This window comes from Hyaena hyaena, unplaced genomic scaffold, assembly GCF_003009895.1.
Source record: "Hyaena hyaena isolate Hyena2069 unplaced genomic scaffold, ASM300989v1 scaffold_232, whole genome shotgun sequence".
Classification (NCBI taxonomy): Eukaryota; Metazoa; Chordata; class Mammalia; order Carnivora; family Hyaenidae; genus Hyaena; species Hyaena hyaena.
In genome coordinates, this window is record NW_024080864.1 from 1309460 (window position 1) to 1326988 (window position 17529).

Consider the following 17529-nt stretch of genomic DNA (forward strand, 5'->3'; position numbering starts at 1 on the left):
CTAACAGCTACATGTATTGGTTAGCACAGTTCTGGAATTCCAGATCCAGCATCCTCAGGGTCCAGTAAATGGTCACTACTTCTCCAGAAGTTCTCAAAACTGGAATTATTTGCTTCTATTACTATAACTTAGGAGTGTTTAACCAATCATATGGCTCTCTACTGACCTTCCAGTCTACCCATCCCATCATCATCTTTCAACTAAAACTGCCTGCTTTGAGGTTCACACCGTCTGTTGTTTCTTGGTAACAAGAACCACCTTCTAACAACTTCATAAGAATCTCATACGTCAAAATTTTTCTTCTTGCTCTGGTTTGTACTGCTACCCTCAATAACAACTTTTATCATGGTGGCAATTTCTTTATATTCAGCCCACTTTACGTTGGAAAACCAAAGTTATAGAGATGGTCATCTCTAACTCTGCCTTCTAATACTTTAAAGTCTATAGTTACCCCTCTATCTTCAGATATTTAAGGTATTTGAATATAATTTTAAAGTTTTGAAATTTTAAAATTTAAAACACTGCCACAGTTACCATCTCTGAATCAATGCAATGTGTTATTTCAAATCTCCTAGTTCACTCTGATTTTTGGGATTCACCCTGGTAAAAACAACCAGATCCCAGAGCTCCTGCCTCTGATTTTTTTTTTAATAAACCTTGATACCCATCCTTTCTTTGTACCTTCTAGAATGTGAAACATTGTTAGAAAAAAGATAAACCATGGTGACTGGATGCTCCATGAACAATGCTGTTTACTTTTACCAGGGGCTCAATGTTTTTCAAAAATACAACTACTCAATAAGTTATTAAAAAATCTTTGGGGTGCCTGGGTGGCTCAGTCGGTAATGTGTCTGACTTTGGCTCAGGTAATGATCTCGCGGTTTGATAGTTCAAGCCCCGTGTTGGGCTCTGTGCTGACAGCTTAGAGCCTGGAGCTTGCTTCAGATTCTGTGTCTCCCCTGCTCTCTGCCTCTCCCCAGCTCATGGTCTGTCTCTCTCTGTTGTTCAAAAATAAATAACTGTTAACTTTTTTTAAAAAGTTATTAAGAATCTTTGTATTATTTTTAAGTTCACAATCTTACCTCATTTTCCTTTACTTTTAATAGGAAAGTAATGACAACAATATTAAAAATAGCTTGTATTTCTGAACATTTATAATGCAGCATGCACTATTCCAAGCATGTTATTTGTATTATATCATTTGCTACTCATAAACATTATTTGATTGTGTTCTATTGATCCTACTATTTTTGTCATTTTACAGAGAAGAAAATATATTAAAATTTTCTCATTACAATGAAAGGATAAAAGCCATCTCACACAACCTGGCTTGACATCTCTCATCTGAAACCACTACTCATCCTCTTTCCTTTTCCTGTATTTCAGAAAAATAATGCTTCTCCTTCCCAAAGTAAATTGATGCATAAAGGCTCTTAGTTCTTTCCCCTTTTTATCTTTCAAGACTGTTCTTATGCTTCCATCCACACTGTAATGCTTTGGGACTTTCTCTTTCTCTGGCAACTTCAGTGCCTTCCCTTCCGTCCTATGCCCTCAACCCTGACCACAATGATTCTTTCTTTTTAATCTATAAATTCTCATTAAAAACAAAACAAAACCCCCACATTCTCTCTCAAGTCCACCTGTTTTCTGTTTCCACCCCTCATTCCATTTTCTTTCCATTCTTACTCCGGAAATAGTAACTGCCCTACAGAGTGGAGGGTCAGTGTGGGACTATACAGAAAGAGTGACTCTGGGCAGTGGGTCATTTTAATACGTAACAAACTAAAATGTCCACAGAGATTGCCAGACAGAGGTGTTATATGGTCTCTGTCACCTGATCCAAACATCATGCCATGTAGTCCACATCTTACACTTAAGAATTCTTTCAATTACCTGGTCATGTCTTCATTTTACTTGATAGTTCTTCATTTCTCAAATAGTAAAACCCTCTGCATTCCTTTAAGCCCTTACTGTTGGATTTCTGTCTGTATCGGTTCTGATCCCTACATTTTAATTCCTCAAAGATTATCATTTGGCCAAATTTTATGACTGTTATTGTATTTGTCTTAGCATTTACATATAAGATGGTTAATCATTCCAACAATCACCCTCCTTCTATGTTCTTTTCATTGTTTGAATTTCTTGATAAGAATTATATATCTTGGCTAATGCAGAATCCTAAGATGGCCCCATTATCTCAGACCTGGTGTTACTCCATGATTATATTAAGAGCAATGAAAAAGAGTGTTTTTAGTTGTACTTAAGGTTATTAATCAGTTGACATTATGATATACTTTTGGTGTATATAGAGCCTAATCACACGAGCTCTTTAAAAGAGGCAATTTTTTTTTTTTTTTGGATGGAAGCAGAAAAGGAAGTGAGGGAGATCAGAAAGTGGCAGAGATTTGGCATGAAGGCATTCAATGATGACATGAAGATGACCACTGGAGCAAGCACCTGAGTAGCCCCTGCATCAGAGGGGTCCCGAGACAACAGTCAACAAGGAAACAGGGACTTGAGTCCTATTACTGCAGGGAACTGAATTCTTCCGATGATAGGAATGAGTCTAAAAGATGATCCCATGCTGTAGACAAGACACAGCCACCCAATACCTTAACTTCACCCCTGTGAGACACTGAGCCCAGCCCAGCCTAGTCGACCTGGGTTTTGGTCCTAAATACTGTGAGATTTAAAAAAAAAAAAAAAAAAAAAAAAAAAAAAAAGTGCTGACTTAAGCAGCTAATTTTGTGGTAATTTGTTATCAGCCATAGAAAACAAATACAGCCAAAAGCATCTGGGTAATTTGTTGCCCAGATGCTTAACTAAGATACAAGATCCTCTTAACTAAGGAGACAGTTACACTCTCTGTAATTGCATTCTCTGTATCCTCAGTTAGGATCCTTGGTTAGGAGGGCCTTGTATATCATAGCTTTGAAACATAAATTTGTGAATTTTCTCTGAAAATGAAGTCCCACTTCAGTGTTAGTTAGAAAACAGGGTTTCCGGCAACAGTTTCTTGGAAACATCAGTTAGAGTACCTTGTTAGTCATGGATTCCTTATAGCATTCCAAAATGAGGTAATTTATTTAACTAATGGCTAGTGTCCTTATTTGGGTCTACCAATGCATTAAAATAATGTTTGTTGAATAAAGTCACACATGGATTCTGAAGTATTCAATGAGGTGAGGTTCCTTTTCTCAAGCACTCAAATAAAAGTCTACTGGAAACTCAGATGGTCAAAACAAAGTGGTAACCTGGAAGCATGGACTATGTTACTTAATGGCTATTACTTTACAGAACAAATGGGTCCCTCCATTATTTTCTTAATTTGGAGTGTCTATTATATAAACTTTAGTTAAATAGATTTAAAGTTTGCAGTTTGCAAACACAGAAACAGAGCATTTTTTATATATTAAAAAAATCATCTCAAGTACAAACCTAAGAGAAACATTAATATGGTGATGTTGAAAGGATGAGCACTGTTTTGTTTAGCTTTCAGCAGGGAAAACATATTAAGATCCAAATCATGTCACAGGTTATTTGTAGCAGGAGAATAGGATCAATATTTTGATTGAATAAATTAGGGTAATAACCTTAATGAGCAATGAGCTAAAATACCAAAATGAAGTGAGGAATAGAGGCATTTTAAGAGCCTGTGGCTGCATGAGCTTTTATTGCTTTTTGTTCCAAAAACCTAAATGAGCTCTATAGTCTAAATCTTAAGAATTATTTCTTATAAATATTTTTCAATGTTCCTTTTTTAAACTCCACAATCCTCAAATGATAAAGCTTCTGCTTCTTTTGAAAAATGGCCTGAAAGACATACCATAACATTTTGTATTTTGGACACATTTATTTTTTCACACTTACCCTATCCAGTTGCTAGAGAATATAATGTTCTACAACCACATTTAGGGAATAAAAGCTTAGTTATTTACCAACTTGGAGTCTAGGTCCTCCAGGAGTACTTCTGTTTTTTGTTCTTAAAAAAAAAAAACATTTTTTTCCTCTAAATATGCCTGAGTCACTGGAGGCAATCAATTCATGTGCCTCATTAATTAAGGAATTAATTAAACTGGATGGTGATGAGTTTGATGATGTCAGTGGTATTACAGTAGGAAATACCCTGAGACCACCTATGGTTCTCAGAAAATCATGAAGCAGGTGGAATAGGTATTTTTACTGTTCAAATAAAGATTAAAATAATAAAAATAGAAAGTATTAACAAGTACTAAATTATAAGATTATTCTTCTCAATATAAAAGTGTATTATAAGTTCAATGTTGTATACATTTAGTATTTATTCCTACCTAGGCACTGAATTTTATAGAAACACTAATACATTCGATTACTGACTGGAATTTGCATTAATTATGTCCTCTCTCCCTCCACCCTTTCATTTAGCAAGTGACATCACTGAACCTATCATCAAGGAGCATGATCTGGGAGTCAATAATGTGTCTAAAAGTACACTATTGCCCTGAAGCATCAGATAGCTTTTTATATGAAGACAGAAGAGTTTTCACAAAACTCTTTTTTCGTGTAGACTTGTTATTCATAGCAATGGTTCTCACCGCCAACCACGAAAGATGTTCGTTAGCCTTTGGGTTGTTTTCTGAGCATGAAATCACCACAGCATTTGCTCGTACCTATGGCAGAGGCTGAAGAAGGGTGGTAAAAATCTGTACTTCCAAGGGCTGAGGGAAGAAATGAGCTCACAGCAGACACCTGCTGGCTCCCAGCTAGCCACGCCTGCACCTGCATCTATATTTTATCCTTACCCAAGAAATAGCTCCGTACTGTGTCCTTAAAGACTTTGTTTCTCAAAGAGCCATTTGTAAGTTTTGCCAAACAGAGTCTGTAGATTAATCATCTACACCTACCTCTTACTTATCTGAATAGCAAAGAATAAGGAAATTAAAATAAAAAATTGCTGCTGCAGAATCCACAGCAATTATGTTAATGTAATTCTCATGACAACTCCTTTACAGCCTTTTAAAACCTCAAGTTATAGTTTTAATTTAATAACTGAAGAAAAGAATGTCTGCAATATACATGTATCATAAAGAGGAAAAAAGAAAGGAGAACCTGGTCAGGGGCATAAGAGCACAGCAGTGCAGCGTCATGGCATTCTATCAGGCAGAAATGGCCCAGTTCTGCATTATCCCTAATTCCCTCATTCGGCTTCCAAGGGTCTCTCCGTGTGTACCCTCAGGGTCCCACAGGGCATTCTGCAATAGCAGAAATGTTCTATATCTGCACTAGCCAGCACAAGAGACACTGGACTCAAGTGGCTATTTAAATTAAATTTAATAAAATAGAATCAAAAATTCATTTTCTTTCACCTGTGGCTAGGGACTACCATTTTGAATAGAGAATGGCATTCTGATTATGGCACCTATCATTGATTAGGCCTCATTTCCCCCTCACAAATATTTATTGGGGATCTATTTTGTGCCAGGTGCTTTTCTGTGTCCCAGTATAGAAAAATGTACAAGAGAGGTAAGATCTGGGACCCATGGGGATTTCAGACTAGTGTGGGCAACAGAAAAGGAATAAGAAAATAAATAATAATATCATTTACTTTTCTTTACTTTTACATATTATGTAGGCAAGGGGCTGAGTGTGCTGGGGAGAGCTAAGAGCATTCTTAGAAAAGGTAGCCAAACACAATCCTTATGAGAAACAACGTTCCAACGGTGTTATGGATTGAAATTCGTATGTTGGAATCCTGACCCTCTAATACCTGAGGATGTGCCTTTATTTAGAATTAAGGTCATTGCAGATGTAGAGAGAAGGCAAAACTACAGGGAGAGGACCCTCTCAGCCAAGATAAGGGCCTGGGACCGAGCCTTCCCTCATCTCCCTCAGAACAACAACAACAAAACAACAACAAAACAGAAACCCTGCTAGTACCTGGATATCAGACTTCTCGTTTTCAAAACTGTGAGGCAATACATTTCTCCTATTTAAAATACCCAGCGTGTGGTACTTTGTTACGGCAGTTCTAGCAAGTGATACAAGTACACTAGGAGGTGCAAGTCCATTTAATCCCCAAAGGAGTGTGGTAGGCACTCCTGTTGCCGTTCTTCAGATGAAAATACAGAGTTTAGGGGCGCCCGGGTGGCTTAGTCGGTTAAGCGTCCGACTTTCGCTCAGGTCATGATCTCGCGGTTCGTGGGTTCGAGGCCCGCGTCGGGCTCTGTGCTGACTGCCAGCTCAGAGCCTGGAGCCTGTTTCAGAGTCTGTGTCTCCCTCTCTCTCTGACCCTCCCCCGCTCACGCTGTCTCTCTCTCTCCTAGAAATAAATAAAACATTAAAAAAAAAAGAAAATAGAGAGTTTAAAGAGATTAAGTAATTTGCCTGACGACATTTTGCTGTTATGTGGCAGAAATATGAGTTAGTCTGACTCCTATTCCTGAGAGTCTTTTAATACTATTCACTTTGACTGCTTTGACTTATCTTTTCCTGACTCCACCTATATCTGAGTCAATGAAAATTAAATATTGAATTTTGTATGTGAATAAAAGTAAGTGCAATGTAGTTTTTTCCACTTAACACAAAAATTTAAAATCCAGCCGAAATATCTTATTTCCTTTTTTGTTTGTTTGTTTAAAATTAATTCTATATTTAATTGTCTCAACAATCTATAAACCTTGGCCTTTGGAGTGCTTATAGACCTCTTATTTATCTATTAATCTATGTACCATGATATACATACATGTATATACAGGTAATGTTTAGGCTATTTTAAATTTTAGGTAAATTAGAACAGTGTTATTTTGCAATTCTCTTGTCTTGCACGCGGACAGGTCGGCATTCGTATACTATCTTGCTTCAAAGATATCAAATTGTTTTAAATCATATTTCCATATGGACAGATAATTCCCTTATGGGTAAATGAGTGTACACATTTACAGATCTTCAGCTTTGTAAAAAAACAGAAACAAAAACAAACCTTTGATGTTCTCCTATGGACGATGTGCAAAGTTCACTTCTAAAAATATCAGTTCAATACTTGCCCTCCTGAGAAAAGGGTGGCAGAGAGCCCTTATAAGGAGATGGCCCATGATTTGGTTTGTTCAACTGGTGAAAAGAAACCATTCCAGTGGGCAGAGACATCCATCCACATGAGAAAGGCTTTTTAGAAATGTTCCAAATATGGCCTCACTTTAATCAAGCAATGCCATCTGTTCAGTGAGTGGCAAGGTTGCAACTTTTATAATAGGAATAGCATCCAGAGCCAGAAATGAACATACAGAAATACAACTGCCGCCTATACTAAATATGCCTACTTATATTCTCGGAGGTATATAGATATAGCAATAGATAGAACTATAGGAGTAGATACAGATATAGATCCAGACATAGCCAGATACAGATACAGACACAGACATAGATATCTCCATTAGTGTCCGCTATACCCTTTACTGGAGATGCTTTGGTCCAATGTTGCTACTGACACATGGTAGAACCTTTGCTAAGTTACTGAACTTCCCTGAGCCTCAGTTTATAATTTCTCTGGGACATCTTTGCGGTAAGGATAAAATGAGGTCATGTTTGTGAAGGTACTTTGTGCACTGTAAAGTGGAATGTAAGCAAAACACATAATTTGTACTTATTGCAAAGAAAGACTCTTAGAAAAGTTAAAAATAATTTTAAAATATCTTTTGAGTACCAAGCACACCGTCAGTCACTTTACATGGATGGTGTTATCTCGTTTTATCTCATAATGACACAGTCAATCATGCACTATTACTATTGCCATTTTGCAGAGGAAGAAACCAGTTTAAAAAGCTCAAGTGAGTCACTTACAGTTATTCTGCTAATAAATTCTAGAAAGTGGATTTGAGCCAAAGGTATCTCACCCCAGAGCTCATTTTCCTTTCTTATTTATTTTTAAAGTTTATTTATTTTTTGAGAGTGAGAGACAGAGAGCTCGGGGAGCTGAGCGAGGGAGGGAGACAAGAATCTGAAGCAGACTCCAGGTTCTGCAAGGTCAGCAGAGAGCACGATGCGAAGCTCAAACTCATGAACTGCGAGATCGTGAGGTGAGATGAAATGGGACACTTAACCAACTGAGTCACCCGGGCACACACCCCCCAGTCTATTTTCTTAAGAACACTTCCTCTCCCCTTAGCCTGTACCCTTAAATAAATTAAAAAAGAGAGAAAATGTTGCTTCTGTTTTTGGAGAAAAGGTTTTTAAGATTTATGGTTAGTTTTTCAAATACTAAAGTAAAACTAATAAAGTTGCATAAGATATATATATGTCTAGTAAGAGAAAAATCAATCCTTATATTAAAAATCTGGAATATTATTTAGGATTGAGTATTTAAAATACGATCCTGTTACACATCTGAAAGACCTACCTTTTAGATATAAGATGTCATTATGAAAATACCAAAAGTGCCAGTATTAACTATTTTTAGCTGTCCTGTTCAGAATTCTGCACTAATTTTGGGGTATAGATATTTAAATCAATAGTTTCCATTACTTAATATTACCACTCATACCAACTATATTTTATAGTATAAAAGAGACGTGAGGTGGGGAACAGAAGAGAAACAACAAAATAAGTAAAGGGTTTTGAGGAGAGATTAAGATCTAATCAGTGTTTTTTCTCTGACAATGAATAAGGTATTTGCTTAACTGGTTATTGTAAGATAAAAAACAAACTCTTAACAGACCACACTACATAGAACTTAATAAAAGCATCTCTGTAAAATAATGTACAGTCCCACCAGTGTCAAAATGTATGCAAAACTGCTAAGATACTGCGTATGTGTGCGCATGTGTGTCCGTGCATGCTCATGTGCACGTGCACCCAAGTATTAAGCCTTCATTCCTCAAACCTTCTAACTGAGCAAGCCTGTATAACATCATATCCCACCATCAATACAAAACTTAATTATAAATGCTACTTAAGAGACAGTAATGAGCCATATAAGCATTTCAGAATAACTCTCAGGAGCCTTAAAGGCTTTTTAGAGAACTAAGAAAGGTAGGCAGAGAGGCTTTGCCTGTCACTTTCTCTCTCCCCCAAGCTTTATACCATTACTTTTCTTGGCCTTTAAAGGTATGTATAAACATAGTTTTTGTGTGTTTGATTTTGTTTCCAAAAAATGTAAAGAGAGCATTCAGTTGTGAATAGATAGGGTGAAGTAGAGTGGACTGAGAACCGTACATGATATTCTCTACCAGAAATTCTACAACAAGAACAAAAAATTGTTAATGGGGCGGATAGGAGATATTCTGAAGTCCCAGATTTCTATAACTTTTAAGAGATTAGTGGATTTCATATGTGGCATTTCACATTTGTTATGCTAAATTACAGGATTATGGCTGGTTTCCGAAATCCTTGCCAGAAGTGTTACTTTTTATAAAGAGCCACATAGCAAGGTTTCTGTTCTGTTTTAGTTTCCTTTTGCCTTTGTTATTTTGGGGGGGCGGTGGGGCCAGAAAAGTTCCTGATGAATTCCACCTCCTAGAAATCTCTCTTTATCATAGAATTTGGTCTCCATAGCTGTTTCTATGAACATTACTCAGTTATTTGATTTTTATAATTAATGTCATCAATTATTTTGTCATTAAATACATATTTTTAACACTATTTTAATGCTATTTTATAGTCTATTGTAATTAATCCTTTTAGAATTCTTATTTTTCTTTCCTAAACATTACTATGGTGAACATTTTTGTAGCATGTATCTTGGCTAATTTATCTGAATACACCCTAAAGTTAAATTATTACAGAGGAGAAAAAAAGCCTTGTGTTTGGGGATGATAACTTGTGTTTTACAATGATAGTACTTACTGGTAGCAATTTGGGAAGAGACTGGTCAGGAGGAAGAGAATAAAGACTGAGAAGCCTGTAACAAACTCTGGCAATGGCCACAGAAGCACAGATGATGAGACTAGAAAAGATATTTGGAAGGTGAAATCAACAGGATGTGGATAATGATCCATATGGGGTAAGAAGAGAGGTTTCAATAGAGAGAGGGGGGTCAAGGGTGACCCGAAGGCTTGTAGCCTGAACAACTGGGGAGTAGATAATGAGTTCCAAACTGACCATGCTGAGTTTGAGGTGCCTTCAAGGCATCCTGGTAGTCAGTGGGCAGGCACAGGTAGAACTATGAAGAAATCCCAGGGCAGAGACCTGCTCAAATGTATACAAAGAGCTGAACACAGTAACATCTAGTTTTATTTCATTATGCTTGCACTGCTATCACACGCCCATCTGCTTGCTCCTATTACCTTCTTCTTTCACCCCTCATATTTTAAAGACACAATGTGTGTAAATGTCCTCGGTTGTTATCCAAAGTCACTGAATTTGATATAACGGCAATTTTTTTTTTTTTTTTTACTAATATGTTGGCCTTAAAGAACAGCTTCAGTTTTACTATAAAGTTTACTGATTGAAGGTGAAAAGATAATTGTAGATTTAAAGCAAGAGTGCATACAGGACGAAAGAACACATTATTGGAGAGTAACAAAAGTAGTGTTATATTTTGAAAAAAAATATTTATACATGTACTGGGGTATTTGATTTTTACCATAACCTTAGAAGGTGTACAAGTTTTTATCACTAATTTACAGAACTGAAGACACCGAGGCTCTGAAAAGCTAAACACTTTATTCTGTTGTTTGATACCTTGTAAATGTCAAAGTTGAGACTTGAACCCTGTGCCGGAGTTCTTCCCACTATCTTTCACCTGCATCAAAAGTATTTTTCTTTATTGTCCTGTCCTTCTCCTTCTCATCTCTTCCTCCTTCTAACCAAGATACTTTGATTTAGTTATCAATTCAAAATTTTTCTCATTCTTCTTAAAGTTTTTATTATTTATTTTGAGACAGAGAGAGAGTGCACAGAGAAGGGGCAGAGAGGGAGAGAGATAATCTCAAGCAGGCTCTGTGCTGAGCCCTGGTATACCCACAGCCCCACGTACATCACTTGGCATCTCTTCTAGTAATCTCTTCTTCTAGTACACTCTTCAGTCATCTCCGCTCCATAAATCCTGCCTAATAAGTGTGGCTTCTCCTCAAGCTCATACTTATTTTTTGAGGCATTCAATTTTCACCTCTTGCATTAAAAAGAAAGATTTTATTATTACTATTATTTTTTTTAAATATTTTTATTTATTTCTAGGAGAGAGAGAGAGACAGCGTGAACAGGGGAGGGTCAGAGAGAGAGGGAGATACAAACTCCGAAATAGGCTCCAGGCTCTGAGCTGGCAGTCAGCACAGAGCCCGACGCGGGGCTCGAACCCACGAACCACGAGATCATGACCTAAGTGAAAGTCGGACGCTTAACCGACTAAGCCACCCAGGTGCCTCTAAAAAGAAAGATTTTAAAATATGCTTCCTTCTCCCTACTGAAATCTCTCAAAACTTAACATAAGGTCATTATCATTGTTTAACTGCATGGTTTGAGTTTAAAGCAATCCTGTATCTCGTTTTCTCTTGTTTTCCCTACCTCAATTTACAGACTATAATTCCACATAACGCTAGTCAGAAGCCCTATTTATTTTTCAGTTTTCTGTAGACTGAGTCTAATCTGGAAGCTTTTATTTTACTGGTTTGATTTCCTTAATCTTAAAGGTAAAAGTTACTTTATTTGGGTTCCCAATTTGTTTTAAAAAGCCTTTATAACTGTGACAGGAGAAATCTAACCAAGATAACACAAAAACTATTCTGATCAAACTCAATTTTTATTTTAGACTGCCAGCAGTTTATTGAATGCTTGCTGCCTCTTTTTTTTTTTTTCTAAATAACAGCTTTATTGAGCCACAACAGAGATATGCATATATTTAAAGTATAAAACTTGAGGGGTGCCTGGGTGACTCAGTTGGTTGGGCATCTGATTTTGGCTGAGGTCATGATCTCAGTCTGTCGGTTTGAGCATGGCATCAGGGTCTGTGCTGACAGCTCACAGCCTGGAGTCTGCTCTAGATTCTGTGTGTGTCTCTCTCTGCCTCTCCCCCAGTGATGTTCTCTCTCTGTCTCTCTCTCTCTCTAAAAAAAAACAAAACAAAAAACCAAAAAAAAAAAAAAAAAACCTGTACAACTTGAGAGGTTTTGACATATGTGTATACCTGTGAAAACATCACCACAAGCAAGGCAATCAATATGTCCATCACTCTCAAAATGTTTCTTGCATTACTTCTGAATCCCCAGTCTCCTCCACCTTGTTCTCCCTTTGCAGACAACCTTTGAGGCACGTCATAGTCAGCTATCAAATCCTCTCCAATTTTTCTGTAAACTCAATTTTATTTTAATAAAAACCACAGCAAGATTCCTTTAAAATGTGACAAAACATCTTGGTAGGGAGAACTTTTAAGATGAGTTGTGACAAGTTAGAAAATAAAAAGATGAACATGCTGATATGAAACCAGGCAAAATCCATCAGCAAGGAACACCTAGTTCCACACAATGGCTGAGAAACAAGTTGAAATCTAACTAATAATCAAATAAATGGCTATTAAACTAACAGAGATACTAATTTGTATTAATCTTTTTGATAAAGATTTAATAGATAAGATAATTCTATGTGTTGGATGTGCTTTTGAAAGCAGACACTAATATACTGCTGGAAAAAACTGCAGATTTTTGTAGGGTGATTTTGGTTATAACCATTTTTTGGCTACATCACACCTATACATATAGTAACATGGCTATACTCTATTAAAAGCCACTTGTCTAAAAATTAATAAGAAAATAAACAGTGAACAATGAGAATAAGTTAGGAGAAACATAAATGACTATCATTAGCAAATTGATTAAATACACGTGGTTCATCCATACAATGGAAGAGAAGCCATTTAAATGGTCAAGTTTATCTGTATGGGCTAAGGTGGAAAGAAAAAGAGTAAAAGAGAAAAGGAAAGATACAAAGAATGATTTATTTGTGTGGAAAAATACACATAGTATGTTGTGCATGCATAGAAAAAACTGTGGAAAAGAACTATCTGATATTTAACAGAAGTTCTCTCTGAGAGTGGGAGTAAAAGTACAATGTTCACTGTGTGTGTGTACATATATATATATAGTACATTGGTATATATATACTTTATATATAAATGTATTTATATATAATTTTACTGAGAAGTATTTACTACTTTCATAGTTTAAAATATTTTCATTTAACTATCAGTATGTATAGTATGTTTTTATATTGTTTAATATTCTATAAAAATCCAGCTAAGAAAGTTCTAAAAAAATAACCTACAAAATGTTGAGTCATTTATAATTACAGGAAATATTTTTAAGTTTATTTATTTATTTTAAATAAAGAGAGACAGAGATAGCATGGGTTGGGGAGGGGCAGAGAGGGGTAGAGAGAGAATACTAAGCAGGCTCTGCACTGTCAGCCCAGAACCTGTGGCAGGGCATAAACCCACAAACCGTGATATCATGACCTGAGCCAAAACCAAGAGCCATATGCTTAACCAAATGAGCCACCACCTAGATGCCCCTACAGGAAATATTTTTAACAATTTTTGTTAATCTGGATTTTCTAATGCTTTTACAATGATTTTTTAATAATTTGTGTAATAAAACGCTTCTAATAACTAACTCTGTTTAGCTAAAATCAATATAACAAAAACACCACTTAGTATGAACTAATCTCTAAAATGTTCTTTTCAGATGCTGACCATAACAATCAAATATATATGGTCATGGGGAAGATTTCAGGCCCCTCCCAAGATGGAATAAAAGCAGCCAAGTTTATACCTCCTCATGGAAGAATTGCAAAACTAGACAAAATATATGAACAACCATTTTCAGACATTAGGCAACAGGTCACAGGGGTCGGTGAGCAGAGAAAAGGAAAACACATCAAGTGAGTCTCATGATTGCCCCAGCTTTCTGCCTGCAGAGGGTTTCCAGGCCTCAGAATAAAGAGGCAAACCCAGCCAGAGCCTGCCAGCATCCCTAAATTGAGGAGAGAGCCATGATTCTGGGGAGGTCAAGGCAGGGCACTTTGCAGAGCAGAGGGACGTGGGAGAGAGACAGTGGCATGAACGGAGACTTGGGACACTTGCCCTAGCTTCCCTTGAGTCTTGTGAATACCGATCAACATAGGGAAGGTAGGGTTTCTAGAAAAGGGCAGGAGTTAGAGATGGCAACAGGGCAGGAGGAAATTTTAGGGGTGACAGCTGTGCTCATCATCTGGATTGTGGCAATTTTTTCACAGGTGTGTACACATCTATCAAGATTTGCCAGTTATATACTTTAAATATGCTTAATATTTATATAGTAAAACCTTGGTTTGGGAGCATAATTGGTTCTGGAAACATGATTGTAATACAAAGCACTTGTAAATCAAAGTGGATTTCCCCAAAAGAAATAATGGAAACTCAGATGATTCATTCCACATCCCAAAAATATTCATATAAAAATGATTGCAATACTGTAATATAATATAAAATAATAAAGAAAATATAAAATATAAAGAAAAGTAAACATATTGACCTGCAGTTACCTTTGAAAACCTTCGTGGCTGGCACGAGAGGGGCAAGAAAGAAGAAGGTTACTGTGTAGGACAACTTTCACTATCACTAATGGAGTCCTGCTATCTACTGGCTCAATGGAATCAATGGAATCTTTTTCTTTTCATGCAACTTTAAAAAGGAACCTATCCAATGACACTTGCTTTTGCCTCCTTTTGAGCATTCTGCATCAATATGACATTGCATTGATGATCACCCACAATCCTGCAGTGAGAGAGAGAGAGAGAGAGAGGGAAGAACCGAAGAACCACTGGCTAAGTTGTGATCATGTGATATTCGGTGTCACATACTACTAATATTGTAAGATGTTGCTCGTTAATCAAGTAAAAATTTACTAGAAATTATTGCTTATCTTGTGGAACACTCGCAGAGCAAGTAACTCGCAATCCAAGGTTTTACTATATATGGTTTTATCTCAGTGGAGCTCTTAGAATAATTTTGTAAAGAAAAAATACACAGTGAAAAATGAACTGATGGAATAAGGTATTACTAAAATGAATGCTTTTGTACGCACAGTACAACTGAGCATTAATTTACATATCTTCATGTTATCCAATGATACTGTAAGAAAACAAGTTAGGATGCTATCAAAATGCCTATATACTTTGCATCCAGATATAGCAAATGACTTTTAATTTTTAATGTTTTTTATTATTATTATTTATTTCTGAGAGAGAGAGAGAGAGAGAGAGAGAGAGAGAGAGAGACAGCGTGAGCAGGGGAAGATCAGAGAGAGAGGGAGACACAGTATCCAAAGCAGGCTCCAGGCTCTGAGCTAGCTGTCAGCACAGAGCCGGATGTGGGGTTCGAACCCATGAACTGCGAGATCATGACCTGAGCCGGAAGTCGGATGCTTAACCGACTGAGCCACCCAGGTGCCCCAGATATAGCAAGTTACTTTGAAAATTCTTGGGGATTTTCCCTACTGGATCAAAGTTTTCCTAACATGTGATTATTTAATCATGACTTATCATGCTAAGAACCCATAATTCACTAATAACACATAAGTCCATTAACCAGAGTGTGCCTGCCACCTCCCCCCATAATACTAATAATACCTAGTGTCTTTAGAAGACATGTCAATGTTATAAGTTCCAAAGGGAAAGGATTCAATGCCAAAATAGGTACAATCATGCATGCGGTAGAGTCTAGGGAATTAAAACCAACCTTGGTTTAACTGAACATTAAGAACCATTTTTTGACTCGGACTTTTGTAAGAAAGCAGGAAAGCTATGTGACCATATCATACACAGCTGGCCTGAACTGTATCTACATTGTGTTATATGTTCCCTGAATCAGCAAAATTATCAGTGGGACAAATATATCTATATTGACTGTTCTTAACCAAATTATGTGAGGTAAATTAGTATCTTGGCAACGAACTGCGGGGATTTGGGGTACTGCATTGGTCTCAGTAATGTGTTATTGATCTATAGTTAAACTGCTCTGAATTCTAGGATTTCTCTGTCTCACATTCTGAATCAATTGCTGTCTTTTAGGAATGGCACCATTAGAGGTTCCTGACTCATCTTTAGCCAGAATAACAGGAATGAACCTGGTGTTGCAGCATGTGGGCTGCAAACGCAACAAAATTAGTGCCTCTATATTTTGCCTTGCAGATTGTTCCCGAATTATGGCCCCAGAGTCATGCTGCATTGTTCCCTTGAAGTTTCTATACTGAGAGAGAATTTAAATAGCCCATTTGTTTACATTGAAACTAAGTCCATACATTCTCATCACCATTAATTTCATGTTTTTAGATGAACAACATTGCCTATTATTATGTGAGTTTACGGAGAATTTTTATTTCTTATGTCACCTATGAATGTGGTTGTTTGTGTTTGTGTTTTAGCCAGACAATGGTGGATTTTCAGCTTCTTGAGGATTAAAGTGGAAAACCTAAAGAACAAGCCAGCTTGTAAATAGCATATTCTACTCCCTGAATTGGATTTCCATCCCATTATCACACAATACCATTTGTGCTTTAAAATAAGCCAAGGGGAACAATTCACATAAAAAGTATTACTTCTTACTATGCAGGTCCCCCTACTGGGAAACAAATGAATGTTTAAAGCCTACCTGAGCCCAACTATTTTCCCTCTCAAAAGATTATGCGATTCAATGACTGAGGTGACTTTAAAAAGTGGTGTAATATGTAAAATATTGGCTGTCAAAAAATTTCTAAAGAGAAGAACACATAAAAAGAACTTCTATGAAAGTTCTAAGAAGTGGTAGTTAAACTCTAAGAAAAACATAACTATTTTTGTGTAACTGTAAGGCCAACTTCTGTATTTCCTCAGCAAGCCAATTTGCTGTGGTCTAGAAATTTGACAACCCACCAGAGAGGCCCGTTTTTTGTGAAGTTAGTACTCCTCACAGCCTCTTTCCAAGGCACTGGTAATGGCCCTACCACTGGGGAGACAAACTCAGGTGTTTTGGGAATTTTACCAAAGCAAGATGTTTAATCTACAGCAGTTTAAGACTAATGTCTACTCACTAGTTTTCACACTGCCAGCTTTTCCTTAAGTTGAGTGGTACTGATTGACCATGGGAATTTTTGGGATTTAGCTAATTAGAAGTTGAATTAAAGGCACATCTGGTTTTGGTTTTGTGGGATTATTATTTAGTAGTTCTCAGTTTCTTCCACATATCCTTAGGTGGCTTTCAGGAACACTCCTGCTGACCAGAGTGCCAGCTCACAGGTCACTGCAGCATGAAGGGGCAGGCACGAGACCACACCATGACATGAACCTGCCCATGGCTGTGTGCAGTGGAGGAGACACAATGTTTCAAATGTAGAAAGCCAGGAGCTGGTCTGAAAATTTTTTCCAAATTTTTGGCTCAAAAATGAATGACATTTAACAGAGGTTTTCCTAAATTTGGTCACAGCCTCAAGAATATAAAGGAAATGGGGTGCCTGGGTGTCTCAGTGGGTTAAGCATCCAACTTTGGTTCAGGTCTCGCCTGTTCCCAAGTTTGAGCCCTGGTCCAGGCTCTGTGCTGAAAGCTCAGAGCCT